The sequence below is a fragment of the Calidris pugnax genome, unplaced genomic scaffold, assembly GCF_001431845.1.
Source record: "Calidris pugnax isolate Ruff unplaced genomic scaffold, ASM143184v1 scaffold95, whole genome shotgun sequence".
NCBI classification, from domain to species: domain Eukaryota; kingdom Metazoa; phylum Chordata; class Aves; order Charadriiformes; family Scolopacidae; genus Calidris; species Calidris pugnax.
The window spans coordinates 7,201,735-7,223,476 of record NW_015090885.1 but is presented as its reverse complement, the minus strand read 5'-3'; the positions used below and the strand labels follow the sequence as shown (position 1 = coordinate 7,223,476).

The window sequence follows — 21,742 nt, the reverse complement described above, 5'->3', positions numbered from 1 at the left end:
CCCCCCCCCCCGCCCCGGGCCGAACGACGGGAGTCCCTGGGCGTTCGCGGCTCGCCGCCGGCTGTGGGGCGGCCGCCCGCCCCCGGTGTGCGGGCCCGGTGTGGGTGTCGGCGGTGGGGCCGCCCCGCCGGCTCGTTCCGCAGGTGCTGCAGCCCCCTCCTTGGAAGCCGAGAGCGGGACAGGGCGCGGAGGGGCTCTGAGGGGCTGGAGAGGTTTTCTGTTAGTTTGGCTTGGGCTTGGGTTTGGTTTTTTTTTTTTTCTTTTCAGTTTTCACACCGTTTTGATTTAGGCTGGCGTAAATCAGATGGTAATGCGGCATAAATATTAGTGATGTGTTTAAGTCCCAATGCAAAGCTTGCGGTTTACGGAAACCTGGTTGTTAATAATTGTGTTTTAGTGCAGGGAGACTTTACAAGATGAAAAGTTTCGGAAACTTCTTGTGTATTTGTTCTTTTTTTTTTTTTTTTTTTTTTTTCTGATAGCTGATTTCTATGTGTACCTAGGAAAGAAGTACAGATGAAGTTTCCTTTTGCTTCTCATGCAGCCTTGTTGTTGGCCCTAGTTAATTAGGATATTTTTGTGGTGAAAAGGTGCCAGCTGGCTAGGCTTGTTTCCTCAGATGTCGTATTTATTTTTTGCTTTTTAACATGTTGGTTTTAATCTTTGAGTCATTGTTGATACTGCATGGATTTTGTGTTTAAACCGGCAGGCAAGTAAGTACAGTTTGATCAGATAGATAATGGGTAACACAGTATTTCTTGCCGTGGAAAACTTTAGGATCTTGCTTTGCATTTTCTCAGCAATCATGAAAAATAGCAGAACATATTGCTATCTTATACTGGGCATCTTAAGTGGTCTTGTAAATGCCCTATGAAGATTTTTAACTTTGGGGGGTTTGCTTTAGTTGTAAGCGTTTGACACACCAATACATCACTAAGGACCCACTGGCCTTTCATGAGCACAAAACATTGCTCTTTATTTCCTAGGGGGGGAAAAATAGGAAACAACCCAGGAGCAAGGGTATCTTTACAGTTGCAGGAGTAGTGTGGCTATTACATCTGGCAGAGATGGTTAAGATGTGGGAGAAGGAAGAGTCTTGGAGTTGGCTGAGGAATTGAAGAGGCAATAGGAGAGGTTTCATCGGACTACTCCTTGCCAACTCCCTACAGCTATGGTTCGGAATAAACAAAAAAGCCTAGCAGTCACTTTGGTAAGGAGGAGGGTGATGCTGTATCAGTGGTTTGTGCACTAAACAGCCTATCTGCAGGTAGCACTCATGGTAGACCTGCTCCGCTTAACTTGGGGCTGGAGTCTATTATCTTTATCTAAATCACAGTTTCATTTCCTGCAGCTAAAGAGCCTTTCATTTATTAGGAAGCTGGGATTGTCCACGTAGATATGAAAAGGCTTGGGCCTCTTGGCCTTGTTCTTGAACTCGAGCGGTTAGCTGGAGGCTGGTGGCTGTGATTCCTCTCTGGAGTGGAAAGGAGCAAAACACCCTTCCGCTCTGAGGAGCCCAATTTGGTATGTTAAGGAGGGTTTTTTTTGTTGCGCTGGGTTGCGGCACGGCGCGTTAGTCAGGAATGCTGATGTTCTCGTATTTGGTTTCCACTGGTAGCCTTCTTCACAGATTAGTGTAATTGCATACATTAAACAGCGCAGGGTTGGGATGAGCGCTGCAGGTTTGCTCGTCATGTTTATTTAGTGAGCGTGGCTGTGTAGAAAAATGGATCGCCGAACAAAGCACGCGTGTGTGTGGAGGGGGAACCGAGGCTGCTTTGTATGTTTATTGTTAAGGTGTGAAGCGCGTGAGGTGAGTTGGGGAGAACATCTTTTGTGAAGTGTTATGAGAAATGTATACCCCAGGATGGGTAATTTCCCATTCAAATTATTGGTATGATATGTATTGGAACCGGATCAAATTTGAAATGTATAGAAAAACTTTTTTATGGAGGTACTTTATATAGCATTGCCTTTCAAAAAAGCAGAACACCTAAGTAAAGGGGGCAGGAGAGGGAGCAGTATGTTATGCAGGGCCAAATACACCCCCAGTGATCCTGCATTGACCTCTGGAGACACACATTGTGCTTAACGCCTGTCTAGAACACGACAGTTTCCTAAATTTAAAAGATGTGCCGAAATGAGCCTGTGTATGTCCAAAAGTCATTCTCCATCTGCTCCTGCAAGTTAGGCAACAGCGGCTGGTTGGAAGCCCCCAGCCCCACAGCTGCCCCTCAGCTCAGCAGGGTATGGAGCTCTTGTCCTCTCTTGCTCCAGGCACCGTAATTCAGATTTAGCTTTAAAAAAGCAAAACCCAAACCCCCAACCTTCTATGGCCCTGGTTTAAAATAGAGGGAAGGGGAGGGGGGAATTATATTGTTTGTTAATCAGTGTCTTAGACTCTTCTGAGAACTTCATTTGACGAAGAGCTTATGTTAATAACTTGCCCTTACAGCAATTTGTAGCTCTGATGAACATGAGAATTGCTGGAGGCTGGCTTGCTTGTGGAAAAAATAACCCATGCAGATTAGTTGCAAGTTTTGTGGCGGCAAAAAGCACAGCGCATGCGTTAAGGGCTTACTTGGCGTTTACATAAAACGTAGACAAACATGAGGTATCTCCCACTGAGCGCTTTCCTGCATAAGTGTGTTCTTCAGAGTTGGGGCTGCTTTGAACAAGGGCTTCGAGGCTTTTCATCCCGTTTCTTTATCATTAATTTCCATTGAAGGCAGTCATTATGCTCTACTCAGCTATTCACTATTTTCAATAACACAAAATTGATTATTTGTTACCACAGTGTTAGTCCTGAAGCAGTTTAAATCCCCAGGGTGAAAAAATCCCATTGATTTTTTTACTATTCTAATGCGAGTCTGATATTTTTCTTCTTTTTTTTTTTTTTTAATGTGTGTTTTGTTAGTCCATCTGAGTGAAGATACAGCTTTTACAGTGTAAGTCAATCCACTGTGGATTCTTTCAGAAATAACCAGTTCCTGTGGCTGAGCAATTGTCATGTTGCAAATAAGCATGACCTTTCAGGTCATTTTAGAAGCTGCCAAGGAGGTGTGACGCCTTTCACTGATCACTTTAACCCACAGCTACCCCTGAAATCTCCTTTAAACTATTCGTTATTCTGTATATTGTTTAGCAGGTTCATTTCAGTTTTCTCTTTTTCCCTCCAAGTACTCAGTTGGTGGTTGGTCAAATAACTACCAGTGCAAGTGGGCCTTTGTTGGGTTTGTCCAGATATTTCTTCTGCATCACTGAAGTGTACCAGAGACATCAAACAGGGGAGAGCAACCTTATATTTGGTTTAAGAGGGCTTTTTTTTTTTTTTTTTTTTCCCTAGGCTGAAATTATTTTTGTGTTCATCCATTAGTTTCTAACTAAGAGCTTTCAGAAATAGAAGAACTTTGTTTATTCTGCCTGAGGAGAGATTAGAGAGTCGCTTTCTTCCTCTGGAACTGCCAGTCATTGTTCCTGTTTACAAAGAAAGTGTATTTTTGTAGTTGTAGAAACTGTGCATTTGAGGATTGCTGGGAATTGATTGAATGGGGAGTAATACTTCTGAAAATTATTTCCTTTGAAGTTAGTATCTCCTGGCTGGTTTTGATTCAGGTACTATTAACGTCTTTGAAAAAATCCAGTGTTTGCTGGAAAAATCAATCTCTGCTTTCTAATAAAGAAATTTTTTCCTTCGAAATGCAGAGCAGGATTTTTTGTTGTTGTTGTTAAATTTTAACTCATTTATGAGCATGCATCAGGAATGACAGTTTGTAGAACCAGCAAGGGGAGTACTCCAACCGTGTAGAAGAATTCAAGTTAGACTTATCTAAGCAAGATGGATTATGAAAATTTTCTGTGGTTTTTTTTTTCTTTATACTTCCTAGGTTTTTCTATTATGACTTGTATTGCAGGATAATTCAAAATAGTAGCAAAGGTCCTCATTCAGCAGGATACCAAAGTGTTTGCCTGTAATTAAATAGGTGAATAGTTCTGTGCACTGTAGTGGGACTACTTGTTTGATTAGAATTAGGCACATACCTAGATGTCTCATGGGACTGAAGGAGCAAGCCCAGCAGCTGACCTTGTATGTGTGAGACATTTTGTACAGGAAATGTTACAAGAGTATTAAATATAATAGCAGTTCTTCTTGGAAGAAACATAGCAACATATTCTTTTCCCACTATTTAAATGTTAACAGCATTGTCTCTTTTCCAATTATTGGCATCAGTGCTAGAGTTAATACAAAAATATTTCCAAAGCAGCTATGAGTCTTTGGTTTTAAGGAACAGCTTTGCAAATATGAAAGCTCCCTAGTCTTCTCTGGTGAACAAAGTACTCGCAGGTAGAAAAAACCCAACTCAAAATTCAGAATCATGTTACCATGGGGATTGTATTTCTGATTATTGAAACTTCCTAAAAGGATGGAAACCCAAATACTGCTTTTATTTTCTGATTTTTTTGGGGGTTTCATACAATTCAGTAAGTATATACTGTTATACTTCTGGACGGTAATGTAGCACTATGTTGCTTAGGCTTTCCAGGGCTTATTAATACATCTATCTTTCTGGTATTCTAATTTCCAAAATAGTTTTTATAGATTTTAACCTACTTTACAGCATAACTTTTGAAGACTTTTAAGATCAGAAAAGTGGATTTCCTTTGTCATTTCACCTTCTCGTGTCAATTTTGCAATATGAAATATAGCGTTGTGTTAATGTGATTTCATGACATGCCTTATTTTGAAATGGAGTCTTGTTTTTCTGAATGTTCCGGTGTCCCGGTTTGAAGTAAAACAGAACCAATTTTCTGCTCTGTAATGTTACATTTTAGCTAGGCCTCTTCTAACTCTCTGAAATTAACGGCATATTGTGGAGAAAACTGTTCCTTCTCAGAGTGATAAGACCAATGTTTGTGCTACATGCCAAGGAATGGTGTGCAGAGAGGCCCTTGCTTATACTTACTGCTATAACAACCAAGGTCAGCCAATTTCATTATTTGCCCCGTTAGAGGGTTGAAAACGGAAAAACATAGAGGGGTCACATCTGTGGGGAGGAGTGGACAGGACAGGTGACCCAAACCTGACCAACAGGGGTATTCCATCCCATCTGCCCCATGCTCAGTATAAAAGATGAGGGATCAAAGGGTCGACTCTTATCCAAAGAGGACTGTCTGTTCATCTGCCTTTGATCCCGATCCGTGTGTTCCTGACTCCAGAGCTGGAACCCAGTTCCCATCCATCTCTGACTCCACTCTGGGACTTCCCCAGTGCCTGCTGGTGACGTGACTGTCATCCTGGGAACTTTCTACGGTTTTGTATCTATTGTATGCATTTCATTATTGTCTTATTTTTCATTGTAATATTAATTCTTCATTAAAGTAGTTTAGTTCATTCTAAACTTCTAAATCTCTGTATCTCTTCCTCTCCTCTCTTTTAGGAGGGGGTGGGAAGGGCCATCTGTCAGTCTGGTTTTGGTAAATTCGGCTGAAACCACAACATCCGGTGTTTCTTAAATTGCTAAAATATTTTACTGAAGGCAGTATGTCTGCTTAAGCAGTTTGGAGGTCTTGCAGCCTAAGTGTGTGGATGTGCACTTCACCTATGGACAGTGTTGTGTAAGGAAAAATGTAGAAGGAAGTATTTCTTGTGAACACACCAAGAGCAAATGCAAAGAATTCAAATGACAACAGACTTTTAAAATCACAGCTAAATGCTACAAATTTAGCCATCAAATTTATTTTGGTTGAGTGGAAAATGCATGCTTTCAATACAAAAGACTCAACCTTGGTAATGACTGGAAAGTGTAGGATACTTCCCAGCGTAGATTCTGTGAGTAAAATATGCGAGAACTGGAAAAGTATGTTCTTATGTTGAAGTTGTAGCCTTACGTGCCTCTACCAAGAATTTTCTGCTCCAGCCTGAGTAGAAGAGCTCACCGCATTTTACTCGTGACACCAGTCTCTCTTGCTTGTTTTTTCCTGGGTGCTTTTTCTTACTGACATCTTTAAAATTCTGTAATGCTCTGTTTATCAGGAGGACAGCAGTTGCTGCTTTAAAGCTTTCCTGGATTATTTTTTTTAATATCTCATATTTTCATGCCATTTGTAAGTACCATCGTTGATCCCCAACTGTGCAAACATGCCATTTGGAAACAGTTGTATAATGGGCTGTCTATTCTATTATTAATTCAATAGTTTTAACCTTAATAAACTTAAATAATTTATAAATCTGTTTCTGATATTATACCGAGTTTATGTGCCAGTGGCCAGTAAGGTTTATTTCATAAGAATGTTGGAAGCTTTAACCAGTCAGACTGGTAAATATGGAGCAGATTCTACATTAATGTTGGTTACTATGCTTGACAGATGCCAGAAGAAAAACCTTGATGTAATCTGGTATAATCCTACTGCCAATATTGAAGTAGGTTCTGCTCAGAAACATTTATATTTCTTTTTTTTTCTAGCCTTGTAAGGATGTTCAATTCCCTCACATGTAAAACAGATTAAGTTATTCAGCAAGGGTGATCATGGACCATCATATTTATTTCACTTAATTCTGGCTTTTAAACTTCAAGGTACATTTTCAGTGTAAAGACATGGTTTGCTTCTTGCATTTTTCATGTAAATTTTCATTGTAAAATGTGACATATCTGTGATTTTATAGCATTATTATTTTCCATAATATTTTGAGTTGTATTTTGAAAGAGTATTACAAACATCTCTTCGTTTTATACTAACACACTCCTTGTATGTCACATAGTCTGTGTGACACATACTGTTAATGCAGAACATGAACCTGACCTAGCTTTGCCACAGAAGCAAAGAACAGTATGTAAATAAGCAGCATAAACATGTCTGAGAGGAAAAGTTATTTCAGTTAAAACAACCTATATTGCTTAATGCTGTCTGTAGTGAAACCAGTTTTGAAGTGGAATAGTTGAATTGAATTTATTAAGTTTTGTGCTATTCCTGCACTTAAATTAATGAGCTGATTGTGACACTTGTCTTGCCCAAGTTCCTGCCTCCTCCTCCTGGCTCCATTTTTCCTTCCATGTCTTTCTCAGCTTTCTGTTCCTTTACCTCCGCTTCCCTTCTTGTTTGGTTTAAATGAAATAGCAGCTTTGCTTTCCATTGACCATCTGATTCCAAATTCTCTAACTTGTTTTTATAATTTCCATTTATCTTAATGTCTTTACTGCTCCTCCCCTATGCGTGTGGCCTAAGGTAAAGCACAGAAGTAGGAGCCAGAAACTTGACATACAATTTTCTGTGCAAACGCTTGCTTTCTTTTTATGACAAGCCCCAACAGCCTTCCCAGAGACTAGGGAAAGACACTGTCACTGATACTACCATTCAGTTTCCCAGGAACAGGGTTAGCTTTGGGAATCTTGCTGAGAAGTTGGATAAAATTTTTCATTTTGAAGCTTTTCAAAAAGGAGCCATGTTCTGTTTGGAAGGGGGGGTGGGAACAGGGAAAAGAGCTCTGTATTTGTTACCCTTTTTTGTTAAAATGCTAACATCTTTATTTTCTGTTAAAATACTAATGTTTTTTAACTGTCATTTGATGGCGAAGGCATTTGGGGATCTTCATTGATTTTCCTCACAAATGTAAGATGCATGTTGTTGCCACTGGACTTTACAGTAACATTTTCCATACAATTCATTTAACAAATGTTTAGTGTACCCTTGCTCATTTCATTTAATATACATGCCAAAAGTTTGATTTTTAAAAAATTGTCTGACTTCGTAGATCAGGTTCTGATAGTTCTGGCTGCACAGTGCGTGAATGGCTTCACAGGTGTGACATTAGTATCTGGAGTAAGGTGTTGGTATTTCACTTTTAAATCTATTGTATTTGGTTGGATCAAAGGAGAAGGATTGAAGAAGTTGATTTACCAGAGCTTCTTTCTGGGTGACCTGAGAAGTTAATAAACATCATGTTGATCCTAACATCACTGGTGGATGGGAATTGTCAGACTTGTTTTTGTTTATGAGATTACAGCTTCAGTTGACAAACTGTTGAAATAGCATCCTTAGACTCTTTAAGGCATCTGACTTGGTGCTGATGTTCCAATTAAAATATTTGCAAGTGTAATGGCAGTGGGCTAAGAATCAACATACGGAGGTATATAAGAAGACTGGATGAGAAAAATAATTTTCTACTTGATCTATTTGAAGAAAAATAAAAGGAGGTATTTTTGAATCAATTTATTTTGTATCTTCACAAATAATTGATGTCTGGAAAACCTCCCTGACCGAATAAAATTAAATAGCTCAATAGCATTTAGTGTGTCTAAGAGAAGGTTTTGAAATGACAGGGTTACAGTGTGAGGAATGACTCTGCCTCAAGGTATATGAGATTTAAGTGCTTCGTATCCTAGAATACCTGTGACTTGAAGAGGATATTTGAACCCGAGGCCTTTGTAACCTGTCCCACATAGAAGTAGGTTGATCCTGTAGCTGAGAGATGCAGCTTGACAAATCAAACTACTAAGCCTAATTTTAACTAGTGAATTTAGTAGTAGTTTACATGGAAAAATCTTATTTACCGGTGTGGTAGATTTACTGTTGCTGGATGGTTTTTAACCAAAACTGGTATCTTTTAGTCAGGTGTTAAAGGCTTGACACAGGTCTCCCTGGGTGAAATTTCGTAATCTAGGTTATGCAGGAGGCAATAATCATAAGGGTCTATATGACAAGCAACCAGTATATATAGAAAAATATTATTCAAAAGGTCTGAGTTTTTAGCAGTTATCTTTTTAATTACCACTTGGAAGACAGAACAGAGAAGAAACCAGTACTAGCTAATCTATGGCCCTTTGCAGATGTAAAGTTTCAAAACTACATTGGTCTGTGGATGTGGTTTGAGAACCCTGTAATGTGCTGAAACTTCATGGAGATTTTGGTCTTGCGCATCTATATTTGATAGTATTATTAGACTTGTGGTTTTCCGCTCATTCACATTCTTCAGGGAGGCTTTCACACAAATGGATTTTAAAGTACTAGGTGATGAGATCCTTGTTGGCAATCTCTCTGTTCCTCTGTTGAAGTATCCTGCAGGAAGGTTGACAGTGAATGTGTCACTATGTCAGAACTAAGTAAAACTGTAAAGAAGTCATGACATCAAAACCAAATGAGGTGTTACTTCCCAGAGAGGAGCATTAGTTATGTTCAGAGAGAGATAAAAGGCAGGGGTTAGGAACTGGCATTGCAGCCCAAAATGCTGAAAATAAGAAATTAGCATGAGGGAAACCTAGAAATGACATTAGCAAAAGTGAGAACTCCAGCAGAGAGTGGATTGTCTCAACAATCCCAAAAAACACATAGTCTCGAGGAAAACTGTTTAGAAAATATTGGGAAGGAGATGTCACAAGTGATGTCATGAAACCTGGGTAGGTAGATGTATGTATAGGTCAGGCTTACTTTATTATCATTATCATAAAGCCAGATGTAGAAGCTTTTCCCCTCTTTGCATCCTGGAGCATCTTTTAGGTCAGGCATCGCTTATTCTCTTGCCATTAAAAGTCGTCATATTAAATGGCTAAATGGTTTCTGAGTTAATCTGTTGAGAAGAGCAGTTAAAAACAAATAATGCTAGCCTAATGCAGTAGCAAAGAGGGTTTGACTATTCAGGGAGTCATCTATCCCTGAAGAGAGGGAGAGAGATGGCAAAATGATAGCACACTCGCCTCTCTGGTAGCATCTGGACTGCACAAGGAGTAAGTGCTGGAGCTGCTGCCTTCAAAGAGACTTTGCTTCTAAGGGTGGGAGAAGGGAGGAGGGTCGACATCCAGAAGTGCAGTTGCAGTGCTGTCCGAGTTGAGCTTTAGCCAGCTGTCCCTGTTTGCTTAAGAGACTGCCCAATAATTTCCCCCTTCCCAAACAGCAACCAGCAGCCCGTACCTTCTGCTTATAAAAGGAACCTAAAATGTCACGGTGGTTACTTTCAGTTTGGTGAGTCCTGCGTCTGGTCAGTCTCATCAAAACTTGCATGTTTGTGCTTTATGCCCTTGCACACTGCCTGTAGCTTATTTTTTTTTTTTTTATCTGACACAACACATTTGCAATCTGCTGTGTGCATAACGTGGGTGGGGTGGATTAATAAAGGAAGAAGGGGATGGGCTTTTAATTTGCAAGTTCCGAGGGATTGTTATGAAGGACAAGGATGGAGGAAGCAGACTTCTCACACCATACAGAGATGCTGTAAGGGCCTTTTGAAGATGTGATTGTTTTTAATTGTTTTGTTCTGGTTTTAGAGACAGTTGGAAAAGAACCATATACTTAAATGTGCTCCATTAAATTTATTTTTTTTCCTCTCTGTAATCCCTCATGTATATTAACTAGCCTGAGTTTGAGTACTTCTGCTTACATGTGTTTACTTTTTGTGTGAGCAACAATGCAGAATATGAACATTTATCTCCCCCGTAAGAATCTCTAACCTTTCCTGTGTAAGTGTAATGATTAAAAACTTGGACCACAAATCAGCTGCTGATTCAGACACCACCTGTCCAAGTATTACAGAAAGGTCAAAACAGATTTTCAGCAGCAGAGGAACAGAAAGCATTAGAAAATCACACAAAAGAAAGGTTTGTGCGGAATATACAGAATGGGATCTTTTGCAACTTGAGTCTGATCTTGATTATTTAGAGAATGGGAGTGATGCTAATCAGGTTAGGCATCCTAGCAAGACAGTAGGGAAGAGCAGCAAGACAGTCGAGGAGAATGAGATCCCTCTACCTTTGCTGAAGATTAACCCATCCATGTTGGATGCACTAATATGTAAGAGAAAAGGGAATGTCTGGCAGAAATAGCATCAGGAAGGCAGCGGATGATGTAATTGAAAAGTACTTGAGAGGCTTGGTTTCTAAGTTTTCATTTTGACAGGATCTTTGTTATTTACTATTTTCATGCTTAAAAAAAAATAAAGTAATATCCACCTAAATATGTAAACAAGTGGTTGTGACAATTTGTAAATGCCTGCCTGTATAGTTAAGAAGTCCATGGAACCAGGTTGGCAGGGCAGAGGTGTGTTCTGTATTCCTAGGATGATGCTTTGCTCTTTCACTTCTTGGTGCAAGTGCTGGGATGCTCTCTGAGAGCTGGCTGATCTAGCAAAGCCACATGAGTGGTTAAGCACAAGCCTAACTGGAGATAGCATGCTCTCTACCTGCCATGGCAAAGCACTTCCAAAAATGCACAGCTCCAGAAAAGCTTAAGGCAAGGAGCCAAACTTCAGTATGATGGATGTAGCCCAAATGGGGGGGAGGGAGAAGGAGACAATCCCTATTTCTCGGTGAGCCCATATACACTAGCAGTCTGTTGTTTTCAGTTCTTAGTAAAAGCATAAGAATTCGGTGGTGTAATACAATGTAGCTACCAGGTCAGCATTTATAGCTATTTAATTGCAGAGATTGTCCTGTAGAAAACAAATAAGAAACACTCTTAGAATTCTTAGAGTTCTTGGAAGTATACCATCTAGCCACTAATGATAGGATAGCATGGACATATAAAAAAAAATAAAGAATGGGTAACTTTTAGCATAAATACTAAATGTCTTGTATTTTTCCCAAGAATTAAATTAAAATGTGAGTGCCATAGCTTACTAATTGTGTTCATTGCATCTTTGAATATAGACTTATACAGACAAAATATGCTTAGATTGCAACATAAGAGTATGTGTGGCATAATTACATTAGCTTCGCTATGCTTGGTTTTGTTTGGTTGGTTTTTTCTTTTAACAGGGAGCGTAGGGTTGTGTGTGGGCCTATGAACTTTACCATTTTATTTCCCTCTTCAGAGAATTTGTGGGGAAAATGCCATGTAGTGTTCCAAAATATGTGATTGATGCAATGATTAGAGAGGGGGAAGCTCTAAAAATTGTAGGGGGTTGATAGTGGGAAGTGATAAGCTGCATCATTTGAGCCCAATGAGCTGTAACCAGCCTGTTCTCCAGTCTGTGTCTGTGGTGTTTAAGCTGCAGAAGGCAATCTTGACTCTTTGGGAGAAACAAAACCATTTAATGCTAAACAATCCAAGAGGCGTGTTTCCAGCAAAGTGAGGTTTTGTGCTATAAACTTCATTTGTTCAGCGTGAGTCATTTGGTTTCAGTCAAAGATCCATTTAAAACTGGGCCCTGGCTAAGGGTGGGAGAGGTTCACAAAAAGGAACTTCAGTGGCGAGGTGAGGTTCAGGGGTGCGTGCTTGCTTCCTCCTGCCTGTTGAGTGGCATTCGTCTGTGCTGGTACAAATCACTCTGCTGTAAACTGGATCATGGGCTGAATTGTTCCTGATGGAAACTTCTGCTCCCCCCTTGACGTTATCAAAGGCCATGGCCCTACCGAGAGCCCTGCTCGGCTGAGTTAAGGCTTGGAAGAGATAGCTGAGTTTGAGGAGGAAGGTGTGGAAATTTCTAAAGCTGGTTCTGCTGACAAAGTCAGCATGTTGAGGAACTACACCCTAAAGCAAAAGGTTCAGGAATGTAGAAGTGCTAGAATATAAACCATGAAAGGGTGTGGGGAATTGCTTCCAGGTTTAGGTTTATTTTATGCTGCAAAATAAAGTTTTGATACCTTTTTTTTTTTTTTTTTTTTTTTTTTCAACTGGTTGATTTTAAGGTGCTTATCTGCTGAATTGCATTCTTTCAGGTTTGGTATGTACACTATGGAATTTCATAGCGGTCTGTCCAAGCCTGGCTAGCTAGAAGAAAGTAACAAAGGCATGCATTTCAAATACAAACAAGAAGAAGGAAAGTGAAAAAAGTTTCGGGAAACAACTTGAATGGAAGAATATGAGCAAAACAAAGTGATAAAATAATAGAATGCTGGTGATCTGTGCTGGCAATACTTAACAAAAGCAAGGATCTCATTTGTGGCCTGCAGACCAGTTCCATAAAGAGCGATATCCTGAAGCCAGGAAGAACGTCTGGTGGAGATCAACAATTTTTTTTTTCTTTTTTTTTTTTTTTTTTTTTTTTCAACTGGTTGATTTTAAGGTGCTTATCTGCTGAATTGCATTCTTTCAGGTTTGGTATGTACACTATGGAATTTCATAGCGGTCTGTCCAAGCCTGGCTAGCTAGAAGAAAGTAACAAAGGCATGCATTTCAAATACAAACAAGAAGAAGGAAAGTGAAAAAAGTTTCGGGAAACAACTTGAATGGAAGAATATGAGCAAAACAAAGTGATAAAATAATAGAATGCTGGTGATCTGTGCTGGCAATACTTAACAAAAGCAAGGATCTCATTTGTGGCCTGCAGACCAGTTCCATAAAGAGCGATATCCTGAAGCCAGGAAGAACGTCTGGTGGAGATCAACCTCATTATTCTGCTTTTAAGTACAGGGAATTCCTGTTCATGTCAAGTGTATCAGCATCAGGAAAAGCTATGCAGATCTGAGAAGGAGGGAGAAAATAGGTTATGTACTGAGAATCACTTTTATTAGTGTGCCAGATTGCCCAGAAGTGATTGTGACATCTCCTTCATGAAACATGTTAACAGCAGAAGAAACTAATAGGATAGAATATTAATTCACCTGCTGTGTCTTTCAGGGAGGCAAAGAACAGCCCAGACTTTCTGTGTGAATCTCTCCCTGAAAAAGCATCTTTGTGTTTATGAATGCATTATGAAAGATTACCCGAGGTGATCTGAAAGTACATGGTTTTCAACTTGAAGAGGATCTATGAGAGAGAGAGGAAGGAGCTTTTCTTTTGATGTATCTGAAAAGATCTGAAAGATCTTGAAAAACTTAATTGCCGGAGAGTTCTGGTCTCATTTTTGTTCAGGGAATGTTGTCTCTGAGCAGCTGAGAGGGAAACTAACATATAGTCAGACTGGCTTACATATTTTTTTTGTGTGTATCAAGGTATCTTTCACTCAGAGGCCTAGTCCACAATAGGAAGAAAACCTTTCTTTTCAGAAGTCTTACTGAGACACGCTTACCTGTGGTGAACAGTAGCAGTAGGAATACCGCTGCGTCTAAATCCTTTCTCCAAATCCTGTCAGAATTTAATCAAAATGCAAATAATTATTTTGTATTTTTATTTAAACAGCTTTCAGTTCATCTCTTCATACAAATTCAGAAATGTGCATGTGTCAGTAGCAAAGCTAAATTTCTAAAATTGATGAAAAGGTTTTGAAGTGATTATGACTTCATTGCAATACTGAGCATTTCTCACATGATATGTTGGTATGAAGTTATTTTTCTTCTGCTCATGATACACAATGCAAGAAGTGTTGTCTGTCACTAACGTCCTCTAATGTTTTCCTCGGTATGTTTTTGCTTTTAAGTTGCATGTAGCATAAAGGTTTTGAATAAAGGTTTTCTGCTGGATTGTGTACTTAAGGATTGTTTTAACACTCAGGGGTGGGGTGGGTGGGTGGATGGTTCCCCTCATCCCAAAGATGGGCTCTGAAGGAAATTTTGACCAAGGTAAATTGGTCAAAGGACATATGCAACTTTGGACTTCTGACTTTTAAAATGAAGCAGTGACTGGTGCTTTGGTAATAACAACATGCTTGTTGTCCCGATTCTAAAATTTCTTCAGAATTTGCCTGCAAACTCCCATTAGGTATGTTCTGTGAAGATCTGTTAAATGCGGTAGCTGTGATTTGTGATGGTTCCATCTGCCCTGACTATGTTCCACTCTATCACAGTCCTCAAGATAAGGACTCGGTGTACCTTCTATCTGCCAGGGGTGCCAGATAGTGCTATGGCCGTGAATGCTGCTGAAGTAGATGATTGATCAACCATAGTATCTTTTTTCCAGCAGAAAATAATACACATCCACAGAAAGCTTGGGTGGGTTTTTTCAGCTGGAAGAGCTGAAGTGCTGTGTGCTATTTCTGAGTGCTTGAGTTTGGAAACATCTCTATGAGGTGAAACAGGCATTTTACTTCCTTCTTCAGCTTTTTGGGCCATGGCTTTTTCATTTGCAATACGTGCAGAATATGGGCTATGGTTTGGAAAATATGTTCTTCTGTCTTTTTAAAATAATGCTTTCATGTTTAAATTGAATGATACTATGTTGGCTCTCAGGTAGACTTGAATAATGCCAGTTCTCAGTGTTACAAAATATCTTTGTTTTTCAGTTCTGAAAACAAAGGGAGTGAAGCCATAAATTTACAGAGCAACCAAAAGGAAAGCACAACTCTGCCTGCACTTTTGAAGGTATGATTTTTATTTATTAGCCCACCACCTCTGCTTGTGACTACTTGCTGATGTTCTGATGTTGGATATATTCCTGTACTGTGATGTAGCACTTGGTTGCCATATTCTTGGTTAGGGTCCGTTATGCCAGGGTACTAATACACGTGGAGAAGACAGAAAAACTGTCTGTGCTGCACATTCTTAAAACAAAATTCATGTTTTTGCTTACATTAAAGAGTCTTTTCTTATATTAAAGAAGTGGGAGTCTAGTGCTAATTCTACATGTAGTTAGCCAGTGAAGAGGGAAGCTAGTATTTTTATCCCACTATAGTTTCAGGTATTCCGCTAAAGCACCATTTTTATATAATTTATTACTATCTAACCAAGTGCTGCATGCCTGAAGGTCTGCTGGTTGCCAACCAAAGCACTATGAGATCTTTCTGCTGAAATTTGTATGCATGTTGGCTGTTCTTCACCAATGTTATCCATGTTAATCATGCTTGTGTTATCCTGTGTTTTACTGCCAAAAAAAAAAGGCAAAGTTCTGTTTGGATTTAATCAAATATCTAAATAATTGTGTACAGGACAGGGCCTGGTGATAACAGCTGTCTTTGCTGCTGTCACATCATGCCCTGCACAGAGCCATTTTAGTGATTCGTTCACTAAGCACTTTTCTTGGGTTTTTGTTCCTTTCCCTTGTTGTTTTAGTTTAATGCAGATAATATTGTGGCTACGTCCCCAAAAGGGCCTTGACTAGTCTTCCAGGTTTACTTGGGGATGCAGCAGTCTTCTTAACACACTAAGTCTGAGACTTCTATCTTGTGTTGCATTTATTTGAGCACTAACAGTGTATGGAGAAGAAAGCGGTTTTCTTCCTGTATGGCCTACAGTCCCTGTGTAGTTGCATCTTCAGTACGTAGGGACCATTTGTTTATGCTTTGCCAAAAGTCAAGAGATGTTGCAGTTGCCTGCACAAAGACTCAGTTCATTCCAACAGAGTTATTAGCTCAAGAACAATCCCATGTTGAATGTAGTTTATCTATATCAAAGGTGGGAAACAATGCTGTGACGTTTGTTAAGAAGCCCTGTGGATTCAAGCCAACCTTGTCAGTTCTGAGGTCCTGGAAAATGCCACTGAAATCCTGTTACCGTAAATCATGGGCTAATGATTTTATGCCTCGAAATGCAGGTAGAAAGGATTGTGCTAAACGAGAGGAGAGCACTATAATAAAACCCAAACTTCTGCATTTAAAAAAAATAAAAAAAAATCATATTTTTCTATGTTAGGTTAGTGAAAAATTCTAAAATAGATACTCCTTTCAAAGAAGGTTTTGACTGAGGAAGGGGATTTATTTAGCATACATGCACAGGACTTCAATACCAGGAATTGCTTAAGAGGAAGTATGAAGAGGGCTAGGTCTCAAGGAACAAGCGGGATGTGTAGGTGGGTCAAAGGGAACGTAGCAGGTTTAAGTTACCTAAGAGTGTTTCTTTCTTGCCAGGTTTAAGTTACCTAAGAGTGTTTCTTTCTTGCCAAAAACTAAATCTCATTTATTTTTTTAATTTAAAAAAGCCCAAATTCAGAATCTTTCTTGCTGAATCTGAATTTGTTGCAAGAAAGTCTGCTACTCAGAATGTGTGGTTTTGTAATACTGTACTAAAAGTTGGTGCCAATATTCATGTAGTAGAGTTTTGTTCCAAATATCTGATCTGTTTTCTTTGTCTTGCCATAACTTTCTATTTAATTGTGTTGTCTTTGACCAGTGTTTAGAAGTCTAGAGAGTTATAGTGTGCATTACATTATCTTTGAAACAATACCTGATGTTTGTATAGGCTTTATAAGCAAGGTGCGGTTTTCATATTACTAGAATGTGCTGGCTGTTCCAACTGTACTGAGAGCTTCCTGTCTAACTTATTTCCCTCTTTCTTGAGCTAATCAAAAATCTTCTGATACACTTGAACAGTTTCATATGCATAGTAATGAATACCTTCAGCACTGTAATTTTATATCTTGTGTGCACTGAAATTACAACTAAATAGTAAAAACCGATTCAGAGGAGGTGGATAAAGTATTTATTATCTACTGCTGCCCTCCCTGCCCCCATCCTGGTTTTTTTGTGAAGAAAATATTTTTCCCTTTTTTTTTTTTTCTACTATTACTGCTCTGTACAGCACACACTTGCATTTTGATAACACCACACTGTACAGTGCCTGACGTTGGCCAAAATAAGCTGTCTTGTGCAAAGATCATGAGAATGCAGCTGAAGAGTTGGAGAGTACTGAGACTGTCTCATTTGAGAGGGATAATATATGGTATTGAAAGACATTCTAGTTTTATTAATTGAGTCATCAAGGTTACTATGGGCTAGAAAAAAAATATGTTGTTGTTACGGAAAGTGTACTTTGTGAGGAATGTCTAAATCTATATACCTACGTGGATCAGGTTTGGGCAGGTTTCCATACATGGCCATGTCTCTGAACTTTGCTTCTACCTACTCATTTCAGGTGGATGGTGACTAAAAGTTGAAACCATGTTGTGTCTGTCTGTCACCAAGTTAATAAGCTATCATGTTTCTGATAAAATTTCGTGTAGACTTACATACTGTGATTTTTGTATATTCATTGGCTGTCTCAGCAGGAGGCCAGAAGCAAAATAGCGGGGGAACTGTAGGTCTCTGATTTAGCAGCAAAGATCGGACATCTAAATTGTAGCTGACTGGGTGAGTGGAGCTGGGAAACATGCTAAGTGACCGTAGCTCTTTAGTTACCAGTTCTGTACTTTACCCCTGCTATTTTTCCCCTGTGATGAAATATTTAGCTCATAGAGGGAGAAAAAGATATTTTAATACTCACCTTATGAAAATATGAAGCCTGATCTTTCTGTGCCAAGGTGACTTTATCAATCATCATTTGATCACTTCTGAGAAAATATTACTGAAATATATTTGCCGTGTCTATTAATTCATTGCCAGAAAGTACACCACCACCCACCACTATTTATTTACAAATTTTGTTTTACTTCAGTTTCTTTGAATTAGAGCTCTAAACAGTACTCTTTCTGAGTAAACGCTCCATTTCAGGGATGTGATTGTTGAACAGATGGTTGTGGGGATGTAAACAGTTCTTGAACTTCATGTTTAGTGTTCTAAGTATCTGCATTACGTAGTGTCTAGTACATGTTAGTATATCATTAACCTCACTTTTAGCGGTACAGGGACTTTGTTTTTTAAAGGAATATTGCAACAGTTCTTCCTGCAAAAGTATGTTCCGGAGCACCTACGTTTTCCTTAGTCATCTTCTTGTTGCCCTCGACATCCCTGGCAAGATTTAATTCTGTCAGGGCTTTAGCTTTCCTAACCTGAGCCTTGGCTCCTTGGACAATTTACCTCTGTTCCTCCCAGGCTACCTGTCTTTGCTTCTACCCTCTCTAGGCTTCCTTCTTCTGTTTGGAGTTTGTCCAGGAGTTTCTTGTTCATCCATGCAGGCCTCCTGGTGATTTTGCCCAACTTCCTCTTTGTTGGGATGCATTGCTCCTGAGCTTGGAGAAGGTGATCCTTGAATATTATCCAACTTTCTTGGGCCTCTCTTCCCTCCAGAGCTTTATCCCAAGGTATTCTACCAAGCAGTTCCCTGAAGAGGCCAAAGTCTGCTCTCCTGAAGTCCACAGTAGTGAGTTTGCTGTGTGCCCTCCTGGCTGCCCTAAGGATCTTGAATTCCATTCTCCCATAAATGATTAGGAAGGCATTCTTAAGCATCTCAGCAGAGGAACTATTAAGTGAGCTCTGTCAAGCAAATGCAAAAGTTTGAAAAAGTATAGGTACAAATACAATATACCAAATGTATAATTTAGACCTCAGTATTTCATTAACATTGAATATTTTATAATTTGGCCCACAGGCGCAAGCCTGGGTGCTCATCACCTGGATTAACCAGAGGCAGTCTCAACCTTCATAGAAAACACAGGGACAGAAAGTACTGGAAAGATAATCTAGTCTACTCCTCCACCCCAAGGTGACATCTCTGTATCTGTGTCATACCTGAAAGAAGTTTGTCTAACTTGTTCTCAAAGACCTCCAGGGATGGAGATCTCTTAAGATCTCTGCAACTTCACCAGACAACTGTTCTACCAATTTCATAAACCTTATAATTACAAAGTTGTTTTCTTAATATCCCTGGTGCTAATTGACCTCTGACAAGTACTCCTGTATACTGTGAACATGGAGAAGAGATTATTCTGTAGCCCTGATTTCTCACATGAATTTAATTTCAAGGTAACATAAAGATGGATGTATTTAAACAGTAGACATGGTATTAAAATTTGATGGCGAGGACTGCAATTATGTGATAAGATGGAGCCAGATTCTTTTTGGACTTGCAACAAATAGAACAAGAGGCAACGGGGGCAAGTTAGAACATGGGAAATTCCAGTCACCTGTAAGAATTTTTAAATTTTTTTCTTCTTTTTCCCCCTATATCGTAAGGGTGGTCAGATACTGAAACAACTCGTGCAATAAAGTTGCAGAATCTTTATCCTTGGAAATACTCAAAATGCAGCTGGATGAAGCCCTGCTCTAACTGGAGCTGCTTTGAGCAGGAGCTTAGATTATGTGACCTCCCCAGCCACATTCCTTTCAGCCTAATTTGTTCTGTAATTCTCTGTCACATCATTTTTCATCTGATGTGTGAGTTCACATAAGTTTTAAAAAATGTCCCAGGAACTTGCAGAATACACATAGCTGTACTTACTGAATGTCCGTAATTCTGACCTTATAATTAGTTTTAAGTTCTACAAAAAAGTAGAAATGAAAATTAAGCCCAGTTTCTTAGTTAACCACATACTCTTCCATATAACAGGGTTTTCTTTTCATATTGTGATGGTTTTATTTTATAATGTCTTTGTTTCATATGTATGTTATCTAATTAGTGTCTGCTCAGCCTGTGTGTGAATGCCTGCTGAATGCTTGTGACTTAGATCTAGTAATTAGAAATCAGAGGGAAGGATTTTTTGTCTTTTGATAGTCAAGGAAGGTTGACTATTACTGTCAACCATGAATTTTTGAAAATAACTTAGAAAAGCTGTTGCTGTTGGTGCTCACAAAAAAGAATGAAAGACAAAACCAAAGTGTTTTTGGAGGTTTGCATAATCAAGATTTCTCTTCTGGAACCTGAAAGCTGACCTTTATCTCTTTGGCAATGATGTAGGCTTTTGTTGAAATGGAGTTTTTTAGGCAAGTACATAGTACCTTCTTGTTTCCCAGGACACTTTGTTAAATTAATAGTGTTAACAGCTCTATGTGTTCAGGAAGACATTTCAAGATCAACTTATCTAAAGTCCTGGTAAATTCCTTTGCCATACTGATTTTTAGAAAGGATGATCATGAAATACGCTTCCCTTTCTACTACTTTAGTTCTTCAAAGAAAGGATCTTGAGCAGGGAACTTTGTTTCAGGATAGGTGTTTAAAAAAAAAAAAAAAGCTTAAACCTTGCTCAGTTTGGCACAGAAATCCACCAAGGAGACAATGAGAAACAGTAGTGTGGAGCCAAATGCTATAGCCTGCCAATAGAATCAAGAGAATATAGGTGTGGGTGGAAATGGCACTATCTCACCCCATTCCCAGTGCAGCGCCTGCTTGTGCACACCTTCTGCATTGAAAAATTGAATTTCACATTTATTTTTTAATTTATTTTCCAAAGTCAGGGAAGTATCAAGAGGATAAAAATTATTTCATATTTGTGAAAACACTTTCACTAAAAGGCAATGGAAATGTAATACAGGGAGATTTAGCAGAAAGAACAGAGTAAGATGAACAATTTAATTCTGTTCTCTCTGGCTCCATACTAGACCTTGTAGTAATAAGGCAATAGTTACATACTGAAAAGTGAATACCAATTCTTAATCACATCTTAATCTTATCTTTACAATAATTTCAAGAGAAAATTCAGAAGGGAGAAACTTTGAAGTAACTTTGCAAATGGTGTAAACAGATTTTTTTAAAAAATTATAAAGTTCACTTTGTCATTCTAGGGGGCTTTGAGTTTACAATTCCCCGTAAAGGTGACCTAGCTGAAACTTTATTTCAAATTGTACCTCCTTTTTCTCTACCTCTTCGTTTGAAGTGTTCACCTTTACCACCTTGGGTTTTGTTCTCTTGTCAGGGAAGGTGAGTCTGGATACTTCCACAGATTTTAGGAGAACACTAAAGTTTCAGAGAATGTTTGTTTCCTCTTTTCTTTCCCCACCAGACAAATTAAATCTACATTAAGGACTCCTTGATGTTTCAAGAATTCAAATGGGTAAACAAATTTCTAAAGTCCCAGTGCTGAACTTTCAACAGAGGCAGTTGTCCTTCCAAATGTTAAATAGTCATTGAATTTAAATAGATTTATTATTAAAAATGCAAAAGTGATACAGTTTAACTAAAAGTCCCTTCCTGTTTTTTAACTTCTGATTATGAAGATGCCATGAGTTCATTAGTTTTCTAGCTACTCTTGTCTTCCAGGGTTGTCGTGACCTGATTTTTTCATGTCAAAACAAGCAGAGGAGGATGCGGAAGGAAAACTTTGCAGTATAAAAAAGCCAAATTATCCAGAGGTTCAA

General features: G+C 39.0%; 1 protein-coding gene across 2 annotated transcripts in view; it reads left to right on the top strand.

Moving 5' to 3' along the window:
- The first annotated feature begins 9,934 nt into the window (after positions 1-9,934).
- The window catches only part of CRYBG3 (crystallin beta-gamma domain containing 3), an 83,800-nt gene continuing 71,992 nt past the window's right edge, over positions 9,935-21,742 (top strand). The window contains exons 1-2 of one of the 2 annotated variants that reach the window (XM_014947247.1): positions 9,935-9,954; positions 15,086-15,164. The gene's annotated coding sequence lies outside the window, so the exon portion shown is untranslated. Of the gene's footprint in view, positions 9,955-15,001; positions 15,165-21,742 lie in introns of those variants that run through there. The other variant, XR_001412623.1, reaches the window with a different exon arrangement.